The 21,386-nt window shown below is 36.8% G+C and overlaps 1 protein-coding gene across 3 annotated transcripts in view; it reads right to left on the bottom strand.

Moving 5' to 3' along the window:
- The window catches only part of TENM1 (teneurin transmembrane protein 1), a 915,501-nt gene that overhangs the window by 877,650 nt on the left and 16,465 nt on the right, over positions 1 to 21,386 (bottom strand). For all 3 annotated transcript variants that reach the window (XM_084870761.1, XM_084870765.1, XM_084870762.1), the window contains exon 2: positions 19,996 to 20,061. The gene's annotated coding sequence lies outside the window, so the exon portion shown is untranslated. The remainder of the gene's footprint in view (positions 1 to 19,995; positions 20,062 to 21,386) is intronic.

Raw genomic sequence — 21,386 nt, 5'->3', positions numbered from 1 at the left:
GAAATTAAGCATACACTGACTGAAATAAAGAATAATATACAGAGATTCAATAGCAGACCAGAGGATCCCAAGAATCAAGTTAAAGATCTGAAATATGAAGTATCAAAAATCACCCAACCAGTAGAGCAAAAAGAAAAAAGAATCCAAAAATATGAAGATAGTGTAAGGAGCCTCTGGGAAAACTAAAAGCATACTAACATCTGAATGATGGGGGTGCCAGAAGAAAAGAGAGAGCAAGATACTGAAAACCTATTTGAAAAAATAATGACAGAAAACTTCCCCTACCTGGTGAAAGAAATAGACTTACAAGTCCAGGAAGTACAGAAAACCCAAACGAGGAATCCAAAGAGAACCACACCAACACAAATCATAATTAAAATGCCAACGGCAAAATAAGAAGAGAATCGTAAAAGCAGCAAAAGAAAAACAGTTAATTATCTACAAGGGAGTACCCATATGATTGTCAGCTGATTTCTCAACAGCAACTATGCAGGCCAGACGGGAGTGGCAAGAAATAGTCAAAGTGATGAATAGCAAGAACCTACAACCAAGATTACTCTACCCAGAAAAGCTATCATTTAGAATTGAAGGTCAGATAAAGAGCTTCACAAACAAGAAAAAGCTAAAGGAGTTCATCATCACCAAATCAGTATTATATGGAATGATGAAGGGTATTCTCTAAGAGGAAGAATAAGAAAAAGGTAAAGATAAAAAATTATGAACAACAAAGTGACAACAAATACATACCTACATATCTATCAAGTGAATCTACAATTCAAATGAATAAAAAACCTGATGAACAGAACAAACTGGTGAATATAATAGAATCATGAACATGGAAAGGGAGCAGACTAACAATTCTCAGGGGGAAGGGGTTGTGGGAGTGCAGGAAGAGATTGGACAAAGAGCTTACACCTATGGACAAGGTCGTGGCGGGGAAGGGGGGGGGGCTCAGCGAGAAGGCCTGGAGTGGGGTGGGAACTGGGTAGAGAGGAGCTATGGGGGGGGGGGAAGAGGAGCATCTGTAATAATCTGAATAAAGATTTTTAAAAAATCATGTTGCATTCATTTTTCTTACACACCCTATGCACAAGCACACCATTTCTCTCCACTAATACTAGCAGCAAATATTTTAGCAGCTGATTGCCATGTCATTAGTCTTGGAGTGACCTGTTTGGTGTGCATAACAGGAAATATTTTGCTTTTGGAAAATAAGAAAAATAGGTTCATTTGTGTTACATTTATTAATTTGTGCAGTTATTCAGTGTCTGGTAAGTTAATGTTTAAGAAAAAAATATTAATTTTTATTAAAATGTTCTATTATTTTATTTTAACAATTATTCATTTATTTCAGCCCATTGTATTCAGCATGTCACTATAAAAATAAACCTATGTTTCTATGAAAATTGAAGCTTTTGATTTTTTGCAGCCCACATAAACTTAAACCTTGTTTATTTGGCCCATGTTAGCCTTTGAGTTTGACATGCTTGCTTTACACACACCAATCTTACTCCAAGCCATTATAGTGTATATCTCAGTACATGCCACATATTGTGTACCCAATTTATGTTGGCTGTATTGGATTAGAAAGTTGATAAGTACAGAAAATAAAAATAAATGTCCCAAATACATCTTTCCTGCCTAATAGGAACTGGTTTCTCACAAATGGAATCCCCAGATCCTAAAAAAAAAAAAAATCCTTCATGATTGGAATATTTATTACTTCTATGGGCTCTGGAACAATAATTTCAGAACAGGTCGTTATATCCTTTTTAGCTGCCAAATGAATCAGTCTTCTATGAAAACCAGAAGATAAGTGATTTGCATTTCATTCAAATCAATTTTATGTACTTCATAATGTAACATTTAATGAAGGAAATAGAAATAGTATAAGACAGACCTAGCCAGTTTGGCTCAGTGGATAGAGCATTGGCCTAGGGACTGAAGGGTCCCTGGTCTGATTTTGGCCAAGGGCACATGTCAGGGTTGCGAGCTCAATCCCCAATAGGGGACATGCAGATGGCAGCCAATCAATGGTTCTTTCTTATCATTGATGTTTCTATTTCTCTATCTCTCTCTCTTCCTCTCTAAAATCAAAATACACACACACACACACACACACACACATTTAAGAAATAGTATAATAATATAAGATGTACTTACTGTATTCAAGACTCTTGCAATATAGTTGGGGAGGTAATTTTAATGCATAAAAAAGAATTAGAGGACTGGCCAGTATGGCTCAATTGGTTGAGTGTCATCCCATACACCAGAGGTCACTGGTTCAATTCCAGGTCAAGATACATGCCTTGTGGATTCAATCCCCAGTAGGGGTTGTACTAGAGGCAACCAATCAATATTTATCTCTTACCGGTGTTTCTCAATCAATATTTATCACTTATCAGTGTTTCTCTCTCTCCTTCTTTCATTTCTCTCTAAAATCTATAAAATTAATTTTAAAAAGTGATCAAATAAAAAAGAATTAAATAACAAAATATGACTATACAAACATGGAAATTTTTGTATTCTGACTATATAAATGCCATAGGGACTCAGAAAAAATGTTCAAGTCAAGTTAGTCATGCAGCTTAGAATATTTCATGAGCCTTAAAGGGTGGAAATAATTTAATAATGCAAAGAGTGTTGAAATAAGGCTGCCTAAGACTTTAAAACATCTTAAGGAATTCTATAGCATGCAAAAAAACCTGAGATATAATTCAGCCTAAACTCCTCCTTTTATATGAAAAGAAATAAACCCATGTCGAACTACTGACTTACCCAAGGTCCCACTGTGGATATGTACAGTGCTAGGAGAGATTCTTTGTTGTTCCTATCATTTCAAGTCATCTACAACCTCACTTAAATTAATCAGAGGGCTCAAATGCATACTTTATTGCTAGGAAAAGCACCCTTTAAAACATTGTCTAAACCAATTTTAAAGGAGACACTGGAAATGTTGACAGGATAATCATAAAAACTAGAATAAATATATTGCATTTAAACAACAGAAAACATGCCGAAACCAGTTTGGCTCAGTGGTAGAGCATCTGTCTGCAGACTGAAAGGTCCCGGGTTCGATTCTGGTCAAGGGCATGTACATTGGTTGCGGGCACATCCCCAGTGGGGGGTGTGCAGGAGGCAGCTAGTCGATGTTACTCTCATCGGCATTTCTAGCTCTCTATCTCTCTCCCTTCCTCTCTGTAAAAAGATCAATAAAATATATTTTAAAAATAAAAAATAAAAAAATAAACAACAGAAAACAATTCTGAGGTGGGAGAGGTGTGAAGCTGGAATGACAGTCCTATTGTATTACAAAGATGTGAGTTATGTCATTAAATGGACAGGGAACAGGATTTCTCAAGAAATATAACTGAACTTGTTTTATGTATGAATTATAATCTAATCTTTTTTTTTCTTTTTTTCAAAGTCAGCCAATGATTTTTTTTAAAGTCACTACCCTGTAGACTACACTAAGATTGACCATTTGAAAGAAAATTTCTTCTTTTTTACATACTAATCCCTGACATACAGAAGCAAGTTTAAGTTATGTTCTGGTAACATCTGAGCTCCAAGAAACTGAGGCTACCAACATCTGACTTGATAAACCACAGAGCTGTAAGCAAGCTTATAAATTAAATTATTTAAGTGTCCCCCCATTTAATTTTCAACATCTCAAAGGACAGGATTATAGACTGAAATGTGTAAAAAACAAATAAACCAGCCTAAACTCATCTCAAACAGGAAACTTAAAGTAACTCAAGTAATATTCCACATTTTACAAACAGACATGAAAACACATTTCACCTCATCAATGTAATTTGTGGTGCCTAAGTAGAATCATGGCATGATATTCCATAAGAAGCATAATTTAGCATGGATATAAATTTTACTTAAAGGTTCAGTTATTGGATTAAATATATAACTACATGGGAAAATTCCAGTATGTTGAATATAATCCCCTCAGTCTAATATATTAAAGTGAATGAGGGAAATCATAAGTAAACTTTTGTTCTACTGTTTTGGAAGAGCATAGTTGCCACTACTATTGACAGTTACTATTAATTCACCCAACACATATGTGTCAATATCTCAATATCTATTAGATGAAACTCCCATTTGACCCAGTGATTCCACTTCTAGGAATATATCCCAAGAAGCTAGAAACACCAATCAGAAAGGATATATGCATCCCTATGTTCATAGCAGCACAATTCACCATAGCTAAGATTTGGAAACAGCCTAAGTGCCCATTAGCAGATGAGTAGATTAAAAAACTGGGGTACACCTACACAATGGAATACTATGCTGCAGTAAAAAAGAAGGAATTTTTACCATTTACAACAGCATGGATGGACCTGGAGAGCATTATGCCAAGCGAAATAAGCCAGTCAGAGAAAGATAAATATCACATGATCTCATTCATTTATGGATAATAATGAACATAAACTGAGGATAAAAAACAGATCCAGAGACAGAGAAACATCTTTCAGACTGTCAAACATCAAAGGGAAGGTGTGGGAGGGTGGGGGTAAAGGTGATAGATTAACCAAAAGACTTGTATGCATGCATATAAGCCTAACCAATGGACAAAGACAAAAGGGGGGTGAGGGCATGAGTGGGGGGATTGGGGAGCAATGGGGAGATAAGGACACATATGTAATATCTTAATAAAATAAATAAAATAAAATAAAATGGTAAAAAATAAATTATTTGACATAAACCTCTTAGGTTCTTAAAATCAACGAAGGGGGGGAAAGGTTTTCAATAGAATTCAGTAACCTCATTACTCTAGAGGGCACCTACAAGCTTGTAACAGTGCTAAGGAAGGCCCGTGGCAAGGCTAAAAAGAGAGCAGTAGAGAAGGGTAACAGAAAAGATGCACAGGGGTGGGCAAATGTAGGTTTACTATGTCACTGTGACATTCTTTTTGAGTTAATAAAACAATTGTAACAATCATTGCCTCTGTAATAGCGTAAACAACATCAATAATAATAATAACCTGCATGTATTTTTTCATATAAAGAAGTGTAAGCCTACTCCCCCACCCCACCAATCTCCCATAGAAGAAAAAGGGAAAGAGAGAGAAAGAGGAGGGAAAAAATAGTGCCTTAATAAATGTGCATAGTTAATATCTGTAAAGTGCTTAGTTAGAACAGTGTCTGGCACATAAATGCTATATATGCTCCCTAAATAACAATTATGCATAGCAATTCCTCAAATAATGTCGTTTCCTTATAATGTTAATAATGTTAATGAGGAAAAACAAAACTGGTTCCAGGCCAGGACCACTGACTATGGGGAGTTTGCATGTTCTCCCCATGTTTGTGTGGGTTTTCTCCAGGGACTCAGGTTTCCTCCCACATCGCAAAGATGTGCATATGATGTGAACTGGCATGACTTCAGTGTCTCAGTTCCAGTGAGTGTGTGTGTGAGTGCACCCTGTGATAGGAGGGTGTCCTGTCCTGGGTGGATCCTGCCTTGTATCCTGAGTTCTCGGGAGTGGGTTGGAAAAGAATTCTGAACCCATAACCTGAGTATGTGCTCTGACCTGAAATCAAACTGACCACCTTTTGGTATACAGGATGAAGCTCCAACCAGCTGAGCCACACCAGCCAGGGCTTGTTTTTCTTAATATTCCTTAAATGTATGTATACCTCACATTCATTTTAATGTTAAATATTAGAAATGTTTTTAGTCTTGAAAGAAACCAAGATGGCAGCATCGGTAAACACCTGAACTTGCTGCCTCGCACAACCACTTTAAAAGTACAACTAAAAGACAAAACAGGTATCATCCAAAACCACAGGAAGGCTGGCTGACTGGAAATTCTACAACTAGAAGGAAGGAGAAAAGCACACTGAGACTGGGAGGAAGTGCAGAGGTGCAGAAGTGAAATGCGGAGGTACAGAGGCTGGCAACTGAGGATATGGTTGTCTTTTTCAATCAGGAGGCAGACACAAGCTCCCAACTACTCTGAACTCCAGTTCCAGGTGAAACTCTGGGGACCCAGACTCATACAGGGGAAAACTAGAATGTCTGGCATCGGGCCAGAACACAAGGGTGGCTCTCTCTCAGAGATTTCTGCAGCAATTACCACAGGATACTGAAATGCAGGGGGCCTCTTAGGGAAGGGCTGACAGTCAGCCATTGCTGTTAGCTCTGTTGTGTTGATTCCCTGAGACCCCACTGCAACCAACTTATAACCCCACCCAAGTTGTGCTTTTGCATATGAATGGCCTGGCACTTTGCAATCGAAAATTACCTAACAAACTGCAGCTGGGTCAGAGAGCCTCAGAGCTTCCAAAAGAAGGCCCAACGCTCCAGAGCAGTTTGCATTGCTTCACAGATGGGCCTCATCTGGGCACCTCCAAACCCCAAACAAAGAAGAGGAATGTGTAGATCTCTCCAAAGCTCTTGCTGGGTGGCCTCAGGCAGAGACTAAATTTGCACCTCCTTGAAAATCTAAGAGCCAGTGTACCCAGTGGTAAGAATGGGACCATCCAGATTACAGCTCCTCAAATCCATAAGGGACACACTCAGGGGGCAGACTCAGTAAACACGAAAGCCCCACTGAAGCAAGTCTTGCCCCGTAAGGGTGTCTCCAGCACTGAAGTTCTCCCATCATAGACAAAACTGATCCTCACAGCCAATAGGCTTGGAGGTCAATTCAAAGAAAAAGAAAATGGACACAAATGAAAGAAATGGAGGAAAGCAAAATACTGAATATAGAGTTCAAAACCACAGTTACAAGGTTATTCAAGAATCTTCTAGAAACTGCTGATAAATTCAGTGAAACCCTCCAGGATATGAAAGAGGACCAACTAGAAATTAAGCATACACTGACTGAAATAAAGAACAATATACAGAGATTCAACAGCAGACTAAAAGATCCTAATAATCAAGTCAAAATTTGAAATACGAAGAAACAAAAAAACTCCCAACCGGAAGAGAAAAAATAATCCAAAAATATGAAGACAGTGTAAGGAGCCTCTGGGACAACTTCAAGTGTATCAACATCTGAATGATGAGGGTGCCAGAAGAAGAGAGAGAGCAAGATATTGAAAACCTATTTAAAGAAATAATGACAGAAAACTTCCCCTACCTTATGAAAGAAGTAGACTTACAAGTCCAGGAAGTGCAGAGAATCCCAACAAAAGGAATCCAAAGAGGACCACACCAAGACACATCATAATTAAAATGCCAAGAGCAAAAGACAAAGAGAGAATATTAAAAGCAGCAAGAGAAAAACAGTTAACTACCTACAAGGGAGCACCCATACAATTATCAGCTGATTTCTCAACAGAAACTGCACAGGCCAGAAGGGAGTGGCAAGAAATATTCAAAATGATAAATAGCAAGAACCTACAACCAAGATTACTCTACCAGCAAAGCTATCATTCATAATTGAAGGGCAGATAAAGAGCTTCAAAGATACAAAAAAAAGCTAAAGGAGTTCATCACCACCAAACCAGTATTATATAAAATGCTAAAGGGTATTCTTTAAGAAGAAGAAGAAAAAGGTAAACATAAAAATTATTAACAACAAATACATATCTATCAACAAGTGAATCTAAAAATCAAGTGAATAAAATGTCTGATGAACAGAATAAACTGGTGAATATAATAGAATCAGGGGCATAGAAATGGAGTGGACTGACAATTCTCTGGTGGAAGGGGTTGTCTGGGGTGTGGAAAGAGACTCAATAAAAAATTATACATATGGATGAGGACAGTGAGGAGGGGGGGTAAAGGCAGAGGGTGTGGTGATAACCAGGTGGAGGGCAGCTATGGGGGGGAAAGGGGAACAACTGTAATAATCTGAACAATAAAGATTTATTTTTTTAATATATTTTATTGATTTTTTACAGCGAGGAAGGGAGAGAGATAGAGAGTTAGAAACATCGATGAGAGAGAGTCATCCATCAGCTGCCTCTTGCACATCCCCTACTGGGGATATGCCCACAAACAAGGTACATACCCTTGACCGGAATCGAACCCGGGACCCTTGAGTCTGCAGGCCGATGCTCTATCCACTGAGCCAAACCGGTTTCAGCAAGATTTTTATTTTTTTTTTAAAAGAAATGTTTTTAGTCTTCCTTTAGAAATTTGGTTGATTTTATGTCCAGAAATATGCCATAGAAACTTAACTCTTGTTTTTATCAATTTGCCTACAGTAAAACTTGTTTTTGTGTCATTTTGCTTAAAGTCAGTTTACAAGAAACTATTAATAAGTGAGGACTTACTGTACAACATGACTCCCTCATCCTTTGTGTAGAAACATACTTGATAACAGAAGCCTAGAGCAAATGATTTCTCAAGGTCCTCTGCAGCTCAGTATTTTATAGCTGCACGTATCCCAACATTTTAAGAGACTTCACTAGAAAGAAAAAAAACAACTGATGGTATTGTGAATGCATCAAAATTCTATTTCCTACATCACCACTTTCCATTTTACCTGAAAGTGTAATAGAACAATTTTTTTTTTAATGGACGGCACTCATTTGGTAGATTTCTTAGAATTTGTGGGCATGATACAAGTATTTTTTAAATAACTTGTTCATTTATAAGGTAGCCCTGTCAGTAAGCTCTACTGTAAATCATTTGGTACACCGAACTCTGTGTTCCCATCAGTAATGAAATAGGCATTTTTATTCAAATGTAGCAGGATGCTCAGCTCCCAAGATAATGATTAAACGAAGATCTTCTTTATTCTGCAGACAAAGCAGATACTATACTTACAGTTTAGGATCTCAGGGACGAAAATCTTAATGGAGGCCACGATTTCCTCAGACTTTATGGAAATAACCCTTTTAAAAGTTTTCATTTCCAGTGGTCCCTCTCTTGGCAATTTTTATTTCTTTCACCTGGAGACAAAATATTCTTGACAGGCCTCTCCCTCCCTTGCCATTCTTTCATAGTACTGTGATTTCCTCACTTCTCTTTCTAATGAATATTTCATCTGTCTGAAAGAATAATCACTGTGTGTTTACCAAATGACAAAATGACTTTAAAAATGTACTTAACTGAAAATCAGCCTTTCTTAGAGTTGCCATTCTTCTTTGACCTCCTTACTCCACCTCCTCAAACTATTGTTAACAATAAAATAAACAGTAACTTCATATGCTCTCTTATGATTAAAACCATAAGCTTGATGCAAATTAGTAGTCACAGGTAGCATTTACATCATACAGTGTATAGACAAAAGTTTGGGTGAGGGCGTGCACACAAGAGCATCTTTTATTGTGTGTTCATACACAGTATGCAAAATATTTAAGCATCAATCAGGGTACTTTTGAACAAAGTGTGAAAATTAAATAAAATTAAGATGAGCACTAACAATTGGTATTGTTTATATTAACTTTTCATTGAAGGTTTACATCAGGGGTGGGAAACCTTTTTTCTGCCAAGGTCCAGCATAAATATCAAAATGAAAAAATAACTACACAAAATTATGAACTTAAAAATTAGCCTGCTATATTTGGTCAAATATTTAATTAGCTCACCTCTAATATCTTGGCAGGGCCTGACCAAATGATTTTGAAGGCTTTATACTACCTGTGAGACAGATAATCCCCTACCCCAAGTTTACATCATACATATGAATTACATCCACCCCATTTAACCAGGTGACAATTTTGCAAATAAGAGAATGAAATCACTTATCTACACAGAGTGATAGTCAATGTCACTTAAAGTATGTCTTTTAAAAATAAAGTTTTCAGGCAGTGGCATAGATGAGTCTGAGACAAAAAATAAGTAGGTGATATGTTTTCAGAAAACAGCCATTTAAAATCACTAAGCTGAATTGCTTCATCTGACATTTGTCAGACATCTAGTGAAATGGGACAATTTTTAAAGAGCACCAATTCAACATCTATCCTAAAGAAAAGACCCTGACTACTTCAGATTGTATTGCCCCTTTGTACTTATTTCAGAATCTCTGTCATTGTTTTTTTTTTCCTTTTTTTCTTTATCTTAATATATATACCATATTTTCCGGCGTATAAGACGACTTTTGAAACGGAAAAAAGCCTGCTCAGATTGGCCAGAGTCAGAGAGGCGGTCTATTAAAAAAGAACTGGTGTTGCCTCGGAAGTGGGGGGTAGTCTTATACAGCGAATATAGGCCTAAACCTATGTTTTAACTGTAAAATTAGGGGGATCATCTTATACGCCGGAAAATACGTGTGTGTGTGTGTGTGTGTGTGTGTGTGTGTGTGTGTGTGTGTGTAGCAATCTTCAATATGCTTTGGAAGTGTGTTAGACTAAAGGAACAGTAATTTTCAAATTTATTAAGGTGAGATGGAGACCTGGGCTTTGTCTCACCCAAAAGACACTTTGCTGCATTCAGGGGGCTGAAATAACATTCCTAAGGAAGATCTTCTGTTCAGAAAGATTTCCCAGAAACTACAAAAGCCATTTCTGTAACTCTGATCCCATTTCCTAAACATCCAATAATGGACTTATTTTTGGCAAACATGGATATATTTCAGATTAAGGCTTATCTATAAATTCTTAGCAGAAGTCCAAGACCTTGTCCTCAGTTTTGTAATTGTTTGATCGTGTGTGTGTGTGTGTGTGTGTGTGTGTGTGTTCTTAGAATAGAGTAATTCTTCAGCTTTCCTTAATAGATCAGAGCTAAATACTACAGTATATAAATGGAATCTACAAGTTAAGGTTCATCATGCCCCTGGCATGGAAATGTATGAGTGGCTAGCCTATCCACAAAATACAACTATGTAATCAGTCACTAAGATTAGATGGCACAGTTCAATGTCTTTTCAAGGAAGTTTATGGCAGTGAATAGCTAAAATTGACCATCTTACCACATTTCTTCCCCCATATTAAGATGATTGTACAGTATCAGCATCATGGGGCTATAAGCTGATAAGGGAGTGAACTGAGAATATCTCTCTCTCTCTCTCTCTCTCTCGCTCGCTCTCTCTCTCTCTCTCTCTCTCTCTCTCTCTCTCTCTCTCTCTCTCTAAATCATATGCCAGAAAGATCAACTTACCTATACAACTGCCCCCTTGCAACAAAATCAAGTCTGTCAGTTTCATCCATTTCTATTGCTTCTCTAAAGCCTAACAGTCCTCATATTAACATTGCATTTAGGTACATTATCCTGTTTCAAGATCATTTCTTTGCCTATTCTCAACCTTAGAGAGAGAATGAAATAGGCCACACACACACACACACACACACACACTACACAGAAAGAGAAGAAAGAAAGAAAGAAAGAAAGAAAGAAAGAAAGAAAGAAAGAAAGAAAGAAAGAAAGAAAGAAAGAAAGAAAAGAAAAGAAAGAGAAAATAAAAGGAAAAAGGGCAACCTACATGATATCCTCTTACTCTCCCCTACTTAACAGCATGGATATTCTGCCATACTTTGATTTTTCCTTTTGGTGTAGCAGTAATGTAGAGAAAGCTAGGTCACAGGAGTGTTCAAGGGGAATTTAAAAATGAGCATGTTTTGGATTCACTGATCTGTACTATAAAAAGAATGATTGTCAGCTATGAGCAAATTTAACACTCAGAAATCCTTATAGGATTGACTGCAAATATACAAGAAGTCACCAGATGAAAGCTCAATGAAACCACATCTGGACCTGTATCTTGACTATTCCAATTTTACATAAAGAGAAAATGATGAGCAAAATGAAATAAGGTGATAAAACTTTTCTTAAATTAAAAGTAAACAAAAACAAAAACCTAAGGCGTTTTAAAAGATTTTCTCATTTAAATGTCCTTCAAACTCAACAGGTGTAAAATGAAACTCATTACCTTACACCCCACTCCACCTGCACTTTCACTTCCTGAAAGTGAATGGCAACAAGGCAGTTAGAGGAAAGTGGTGGGGGTGGGAAGGGGTATGGGTGGGAGAAACCAGCACAAGAGTATAGGGTCAAGATACCTAGAAGAGGGCCCAGGTTCTGATTACAAGTCATGCTTAAAGATTTTTAGCTGGCCTTTCTGTGCTAGGGTCAGGAGAAAGATTTTTCAACTCAGTTTAAACTTGATCTCAGTAACTTGTGTGGAACTACCATCTGTCCAGTCTCCCAAGCCAGAAACCTTTCCCTTACTCCCCATATTTAATGTGTTGCATGCCTGTTAGTTCTAGATAGTTAGCATATCTCAAAGTGTAGTCAGTCCCTGGACCAGTGACATAAACATCTGCTGGAAACTTATTAGTATTGCAAATTATTGGTCCTCACCCCAGACACACTGAAACAGAAACTCGGGAGTAAGGTCTAACAATTTGCAATTTAACAAACCCTCCAAGTGATTCTGATACACACTGAAGTTTGATGACCATCTTTCAAATCTATGCCCTAATGGCTAATCCCATTGTTAACTGCCACCTGGCCCTCACCACCTCTCATCTGGCCTATAGCAACCCTCTCCTAACTGGTTTCCTTGCCTTCAGTCTTGCTCCTCCAATCTTTCCTCCATACTATCACCAGAGTGAATCCTCTATATCAGTGATTTTCAACCTTTTTCATCTCATGGCACACATAAACTAATTACTGAAATTGTGCAGCATACCAAATATATTATAATTGTTTCCAATCTAACAAAAATAGGTATAATTTTTAATTTACAAACAAAATAATAATAATTACCTACCCATTTTTTGCTCCAAAGTGACTTAAAAAAAAAAAAAAAAAACAGGTACCTATACTTGTATACAAGGATTTCTCATTCCAAAAATTAACCAATCAGAGGCAACATTATTATGCACCATGACCAATAAGATGCAACTCTCTTATATGACCTATATCTTTGTTGTTCAAGACAGGGCAGTCACACTGCACAACTATTGTTGGGTAGACTGTTGTCATTTTTTTATTTGACAGTATAAGAGAAAAGAGATTGGTGCCCCTCACTAAATAGTCAGGTATTGCATATTTTAAAAATTCTTGTGCACACTGGTTGAAAATAGCTGCTGTATTACAAATGTAATTAAAATCATTCCCTTGTTCCTTCATGCCTATAAAAGTGGCTTATAAACTGTGTTATTAGGTGAATTTGCTTCAAGGGTTGCTCTCAGGCAAGAGAGGCTCAGTGGGTAGTGCACCAAACTTCGAATTTCCCAGGTAAGGTTAGCAAACCACTCGCCTGTAGAAAAAAGATGCTCCTCAAGACAAAGAAGTTCCTCTTCATCTGTCCCCAGCCTACCTCTCCAGCCTCATCTCTTCTCATGTCTACCTTTCACATCACCCTTTAGCTTAAGATAATGATTGAGGTTCCTGTAAGAGACCAGGCCATTTGATGTTTCCGTGCCACTGCTTCATTTGCTTGGAACATCTGCCCATCCCTACTACTTATTTGTTCATCGGATAATGCCAAGTTGCTATTCCCTACTCTCCACCAGTCCACACTTACAGAATGGCTCTAGCATACCTTCTCCATGAAGCCTTTTAAGTTGCCTGCTTCTAATCCCTCTATTAGATGGAACTGATTGCCCATACACACGCTTTGTGCCCTAACAGTGGCAATAGTAGTGGTGGTGTGGTGGTATTTATTGAACATGTACTATGTTGTATGTCAGGCATTGTGCAAAGTGCTTTACGTGTCATGTGCATGCCATTTTAAACCTCACAAGTCTGAGGTACGAGGTATAATTATAACTGCATTTTGGAAGTGAGGAGACTGAAGTTTAGAATTATTATATTTAATCTACTTACCTAAGTTATATAGCCCATATGTGGCAGAACTGGATCATCTCACCTACTTAAACCTCAAAGCATACGCACTTAACCTCTACAGCAGAGGACCGGGTTCATAATACACAAGTCAGGTGAGTAAGGAATAAGACAATAGGGGGTAGTAGATGCTATGGAACTGATAAAGGTATACTCAAGCTGTAAGCATTTTAAAGAGGAAGGGGAGGGGAAGTAAGAGAGGAAGAGTCCTATATTACAAACAAAATAAATCTGAGGTCAGATCCTGAGCAAAAGGCCACCAGACTGAGACTCCTATTTCATACTATACTCAATTCCCAATTTTATGTTTTTATAAACCCATGCTAGGATAATTTATTGAGAAAGCAGTACCTATATCTTTCTCACTGCTGTAGGTACCCCAGGAAAGAAACAAAACTTTCCACTTTTTAACTATCCACAAACCTTTCATCCTAGACATCAAGATAGGAGGAGGAGGGCTAAGGAGATGGGAAGAAGGGGCACAAGTAGTCCACAGAAGGAGAAGGAAAAAGGCTACATTCTCCATGAAACTGCAGGTGGGAGTATTGTTAGGCATTTTAGGGCTGTACTTGTTTTTTGTTGTTTGATTATTTTAAATTATTTTTAATTATTTCAGAGAAGGAGAGGGAAAGAAAGATAAAAACATCAATGATGGGACTCGAACCTGCAACCTGTGCATGTGCCCTGACTTGGAATTGAACCTTGACCTCCTAGTTCTTGGTTGATGCTCAACCACTGAGCCGCATTGGCTGGTCTCAGGACTATACTTCTAATGAAAGGACCTGATATGAATATCCAGGAAAATGTTCACTACACAAATATTCCTGTGCATCAAGATCAGCGTGATCCATGTCTTTTAGCAATTATGACTGCTGGCAGAGACTTCTCTCCAAATTTTCTGTGCTGGGTAAACCTTAGTGTGCCAGTTCCCTATTGCTATTGTAAAAAAAAAACAAAACAAAAAACAAAAAAAAAAACAAAAAAAAACAAAACCTACCACAGATTTGGTGGTGTAAAACAGAGAATTATCTTATAATTCTAGAAGACTAAAGTCTGAAATGGGTCTTGACGGGCTAAAATCAAGGTGTTGGCCAGACTACACTTCTTTCCAGATGCTCAAGTGAATAATCATTTGCCTTACCCTTTCTAGCTTCTAGAATCTACCTCTATTCCTTGGCTTGTGATTACCAGCTTCAAAGCCAACAATGTTGGGCCAAGTTCTCATGCTGCCATCTCTCTGGTTCTCTCTTTTCTGTTTCCCTCTTCTTTTTAGGACCCTTGTGATTGATTATATTGGGTTCACTCAGCTAATCAGGATAATTTCTGTATCCTAAGGTTAGCTGAATGGCAACCTTAATTCCATCTGCAATCCTAATTTTCCTTTGCTATGTGATGCAATGTATTCACAGATCTCAGGAATTAGGACATGTACCATAACCAGTGATTCCTGTATATTTTTTTAAGTGAGGGCTACTTGAGATTATATATCTCATTGCCCTACAGAGGAAGTTCTCAGATGTGAGTCTTTTTTTAATTTAGAAAAATAATATGAATGCCATGAACAAATAAATTCATATGCATTTCATACCCAGAACACTTGATTCTTTTATTTTTCTGTATATAGATCAGCCCTCACCTCTCTACCATAAGTTTGGAGTTAAGGACAATGCCCCTTATTGATTTTTGTTTCCCTAACACTATGCCTAGTACACTGTAGAGACTTATTAATTTGTCATAATAATAAAGAAATGTAAAATGCTTCTTCTGGAAAAGAGCATCAATAGAGTTATATTAGTTGCTCAGCTCAAAGCTGTACATATCTTGAAATGGAATCAAGTGCTAAAAAGGCAGGGGGAAGCCAAACATATACTATTTTTAAAAACTATTTAAAATAGATGTCAGAGGCATTTTTTTATTTCAAAAATGGATCATTCGTCAGGGGAATAAGAAGCAAAAGAAAGGGAAATGTTCCCCTAAACCGTATGAATTCTTACTTATATTTCTTTCAAATCAATAAAGGAAAAATCACTGCCAAAATGTTATGATTCATGAATTTCATTTACCACTCTTTTTTGTTTGTTTGTTTGTTTGTTTGTTTGTTTGATAAAAATGGCCATCTTTACACAGTACTAGAACTGTTGATATTTTATTGCATTACCACATCTCATTATTGTGTAGTAAATGCTACTATTTATGGCCACTACTTAATCTGATGTAAGAGAGAAAAGTTATTGAAGACTTGACATCTGAGGAATAGGCATTTTACTGGGATGAAGGACTGACTAAGAAGAGTCAATGGTCCTTCAGCTGCCCCTCAGATCATTAACTCCAAGTGGTTATTTGCTCCCAGCACTGTCCTGAGCCTAGGTTGTTATTGCTGTGATATGTAGATGAAGGAGAATATATTTTAAACACTTTAATATGAATGTGATGTTCATGAAGGGTACCAGATTGAAAGCATTGGAGTCTGAAGTCATCGGGTTATGCACTTGGCTGGTTCCAAGTTACAGAGAGATGCCTGACCTTGAATGACCACCTTGTAAGAAGGAGAAACATAACAGTTTTGCTGAACTTCAAGAGACTGACAGAACATCAGCATAGCAGTATCCCAAAGTTAAGCATTTTTATCAAGTAGGAAAATAAGACCATTAACTAAACTTCTACTCGAATCTATTTAGTATAATGCCAATACTGATATGCATGGGGGATGGAGGTGGTGGTGGTGGTAGTGTTAATAATACACAGTTGATTTAAGATTTAAAAAAAAAAAAAAGTAAATGTCGCTCAGCTGGCATGGTTCAGTGGTTGAGCATCGACCTATGAACCAAAAGGTCACAGTTCAATTCCCAGTCAGGGCACATGCCCAGGTTTCGGGCTTGATCCCCAATATGGGGCATGCAGGAGGCAGCCAATAAATGGTCCTCTCCCCTCATTGATGTTTCTATTCTCTGTCTCCATTCCTCTCTGAAATCAATAAAAATATATTTTAAAGTAAATAAATAAATGTCCCATTACCCAAGTACCAAGCCACTTAAGCAGCAATACTTTTAACAACTGATGTGTGTGTGTGTTACAACTTATTCCTTAATTTTCTAAAAACTAAAGAGTGAGCAGGAAAAGAGTTGTAGCTATCTATCCCGAAGTTTATATTATAGAATAACTAAACCAAGGCTCAGGGTGGAGAAGTTGCCTAAGGAGGAACATATTCCTTGTGTTAAGACTGGGAGTAGAGTCCAGGTTTGCTGATTCATAAGCCAGGACTTTTCTTCTATACGATGTTGTCTCTCTAAGGGAGGAAAAGCAGCTCCTCTCTGGACCTTTTAAATATTTAGAGCCAAGCATATTCAAAAGTGTGCATTCTTTTGACCGCTTAAGCATTTATCCTCCATTCTAATCTATTCATTCACATTATGTTAGGAAGATAATCATCTTTCATACATTTATTATTTTTATAAATATATTTTTATTGATTTTTCTTACAGAGAGGAAGGGAGAGAGATAGAGAGCTAGAGACGTCAATGAGAGAGAAACATTGACCAGCTGCTTCTTGCACACCCCCTACCGGGGATGTGCCCGCAACCAATGTACATGCCCTTGACCGGAATCGAACCTGGGACCTTTCAGTCCGCAGACCGACGCTCTACCGCTGAGCCAAACCGGTTTCGGCATCTTTCATACATTTAAACCTTCTTAGTATGAAAAAAAAACAAGAACACCTTTCAACTTAATATTACAGAGCTGGCAGAGTCACAATTCCCAAGTTAAGAAAATTATTTTCACAAATGATACAATATGCAAAAATCTCAACTTCCTTCCTCAGTAAGTGTCTTTTTTAATCTGTCATTTTATTTTCTGATCTTACACATTTTTTCCTATAGTGATCTGAATTTCTTGGCAATGGTATTCCCTTAAAGGCAGTACCTCTAGAAGAATGGCAAAGTTAAAACTGACAAATCCAATTTAAATTCCCATTATGGACTAATCTCAATTAACTGGAACCTACTTTTTAAAAAAATCTTTAATGTATTTGTACTTGTACTGTATTTTTTGAAGGGCAATGCAAATTCCAAGATTTTAAGGATTTAATTTTTTATGTAATTCTATTGTTTAACATACTTAGAGAAAGTATCAAGTGATTCTGAAAATTCAGATCAGCCTTTTGACTTTTTTGTAAATTGGGATTAGAATTCTTATTTGAATAATTATGTGTAGCACTGCCAGATGCAGGTATCAAAGAATTGAAGGGGCTGTGGAAGGAAGATATCAATGCTTTGTATTCCATACTTACTGGAGAATTCACATTGACCAAGACTTTTAATTAGAATGAAGACCAATGAGGGAAGTCCTTCAGGTGACTTAAGATTTTAATCACAGCTGACCCTTGAACAACGAGGTTTTAACTGCTTGGATCCACTTACCCACAGATTTTTTTCAATAAATCCAGTCAGCCCTTCATATCTCTTGTTTCAGTTTTGCATCTGCAGATTCAACCAAACACAGATGGAAAAACTGTTTTCATATTCCAAACAGCAGTTTCCAAACCTTGGAGCCCCAGCCCCAACAGTTTTCTCTCTGGGTCAGTTGAATTCACAGATGTGAAGGCAGACTTTGGTTAAGTTTGGGGGGAGTCTATTATAAACTGATGAACAAAATCAGATCCAGAGACAGAGAAGCATCAATCAGACCATCAAACCTCAGAGGGAAGGCAGGGGAGGGTGGGGGAAGGGGCAAGATCAACCAAAGGCCTTGTATGCATGCATATAAGCCTAACCAACGGACACAGACACTGGGGGGGTGGGGGGGTTGAGGGCATGAGCTGGAAAGGGTATGGGGGGATAAGGACATATATGTAATACTTTAATCAATAGAGAATAAAAAATGAAAAAAGTTATATGTAGAATTTTTTATGGTTTACTGAAATTTTAGTTACTTATTTTATAAACTCTTATTTTTAATATATTTTTATTAATTTCAGAGGGGAAGAGAGAGGAGGGGAGAGAAACATCAATGATGAGAGAGAATCATTGATCAACTGCTTTCTACATGCCCCCTACTGGCAATCGAGCCAGAAACCCAGGCAGGTGCCCTGACCAGGAATCTAAGCAGTGACCTCCTGGTTCATAGGTTGATGCTCAACCACCAAGCAACACCAGCCAGGCACTTATGTGTACTCTTAATAAATTTCATTGCACAATACAAAACATTATCCAAAGTTCAAGTTGTAAAAATTCAATAATGGAAACAAGACAATAGGAAAAATTTAATCTAATTATCATAATTTTTGTCTTATGGGACATACAGTTTTGCCCAACAGTGTCCCAGAGGCAATACAAATGGTTAAAATGAGACCATTTCCCCCAAATCAACCTCAATTAATTTTGGATCATGTTCAATGAAATGTAAACTTGAAAGGAAAATAAATAGTATAACTAATAAAACTAGTCTCTTTAGGGTCATTATCACAGGGCTCTGACTTAAGTCCTACACATTTTAAGTTTAGTGTATTAAGATTTATGTGCAGATTTTTTATCGTATGCAGGGGGTTGGGGGGGCTTAACCACCCCTCGTTGTTCAAGGGTACACTGTAGTCTGAAAGTCTCCTTCCATCTTGCCACATTTTCTCACATATTCTATCTAACATAGGGCTGAATATAGAAGCAATCACTTTCTTAATATTCCAGGTTAATTCTGTCTACACTGGCACATTTATCAAAAGATACGGCACTCAGTAGTTGCTCAAAAAATATTTACTGAATTTATGGATCAATAAATGAATGCAATATCATGACAATAAAGATATTTTACATCAGACTTTCCTAAAATTTTAAAATATTAATTTCAGGAGGCAAATATTTATTTTGTCAATACAGTTATCTGAATGGTAATATTTTTGCCACTGATAAAAAGAAATGCCATGTTTATTTTGCAGCCAATGAGAACTACTAAAAGGTTTTACAAACATCCTCATTGGCTATTACTGTTCCTTGTACCCTGCAGATATATCCCTATTAATCAAGGAGTAGCTTTATGTAGAAAAGGTCACATAATCATTCAAATACATAGCACAGCCTCCATAATTGGTTTTACAAAGACTAACAATAATGGAGTATAGACACAAGCTTATCTATACAATAGCTAAATAAGTTTTTTTAAATTTTAAAACAATGCAATTTCATTTACTTGGCACTCAATAAATATAACAAAATATATCAGTGGAACATTCCATTATTTTCACATTATATAGCTATATGTTCAATTCCCAAAGTAAATTTCATTGTAGAATGCACTTACCTTGATAGATCCAGAAATATGAGAATCAAAAAGGAGACAGCTGAATAAAGGTCACCCTTGTAATTCCTGTAAACAAATTAGGCCAAATTATCCTTCAAACATATGTACAAGTAAGTCCAAAACAATATTTATGAGGGAAAGGAAGAGACACATGTTGGGTGGAGGTGGAAGTGGGCATGGGGGCTGTGAATATAAGATTTCATTTTATAATTCACAAGGAATAGAAGGATCAGTTTCTTAAAAAGTCTGCTTGAAACTGCAAACAATTATATTAACTATGTTGCTAGAAGAAAATTTCTTAATTATAGATGAGCATACCTACAAGACTGTGGAATTCTCACCCACAAAGATTCTCCCAGCTTATTTTTCACTAAATATTCTGCGCATTTTTAGATGAAAAGTTCACAGTGTCAGGAAGTTTTCAATAATGTAAACAATTTATAGTAATTTTAATTTATTATACTGAGATAAACTTTTACAGTTCGTATACACATTTCATTTAATCCTCAAAAGAACTCTGCTAAAAGGTTAGGAAATTGAAGCCAAGAGAGATTAAATGGTTTACACAAAGACACATACATGAATAGTGGTAGAGCCAGGATTAGAATCTATGTCTCCTTACTTTTGGTTCAGTCATTTTTCTAATGTCCCACATTACTTCTTTTATTTAACAGTTACCAAATTAAATAAATGTCTCTATATGCCACCCTTGATACTGCACAACAGGACAGGAACTGTGCCTTATAATGATCCCCACTAATTACTCAACTTGAGAGATAGACTTTTCTGATTTGTATAGTGTCATATATATATATATATATATATATATATATATATATATATATATATATATAGTTTTAAATATGTGTGTGGTATGTGTGTATTGATATATATTATTGACATAGAAATATGTTAACGATATATTGATAAATGAAAAAGTAATTAGAGTATGAGTCTTGCTTAGAAAAAATATATATGTGCCCAAACCGGTTTGGCTCAGTGGTAGAGCGTCGGTCTGCGGACTGAAAGGTCCCAGGTTCGATTCCGGTCAAGGGCATGTACACTGGTTGCGGGCACATCCCCAGTAGGGGGTGTGCAAGAGGCAGCTGGTCGATGTTTCTCTCTCATCGACATTTCTAGCTCTCTATCTCTCTCCCTTCCTCTCTGTAAAAAATAAATAAAATATATTTAAAATATATATATATATATATATGCAAAATATATCATTATCTTCTTTCTGTGTATTTGTATTTTCTAATTTTTCTATAATAAACAAGTATTACCCATATATTTAAAAAGCTGTGTTTTAAATTCTTCAAAAACCCATGTTAGAAAAGGCAGTATGGTAAATTAAAGTGGAAAAATAAAGGAAAACAAAAACTAACATTATA

Source organism: Pipistrellus hanaki (assembly GCF_964339955.1).
Source record: "Pipistrellus hanaki genome assembly, chromosome: X".
Classification (NCBI taxonomy): Eukaryota; Metazoa; Chordata; class Mammalia; order Chiroptera; family Vespertilionidae; genus Pipistrellus; species Pipistrellus hanaki.
This window is presented reverse-complemented; position numbering and strand designations above follow the sequence as displayed.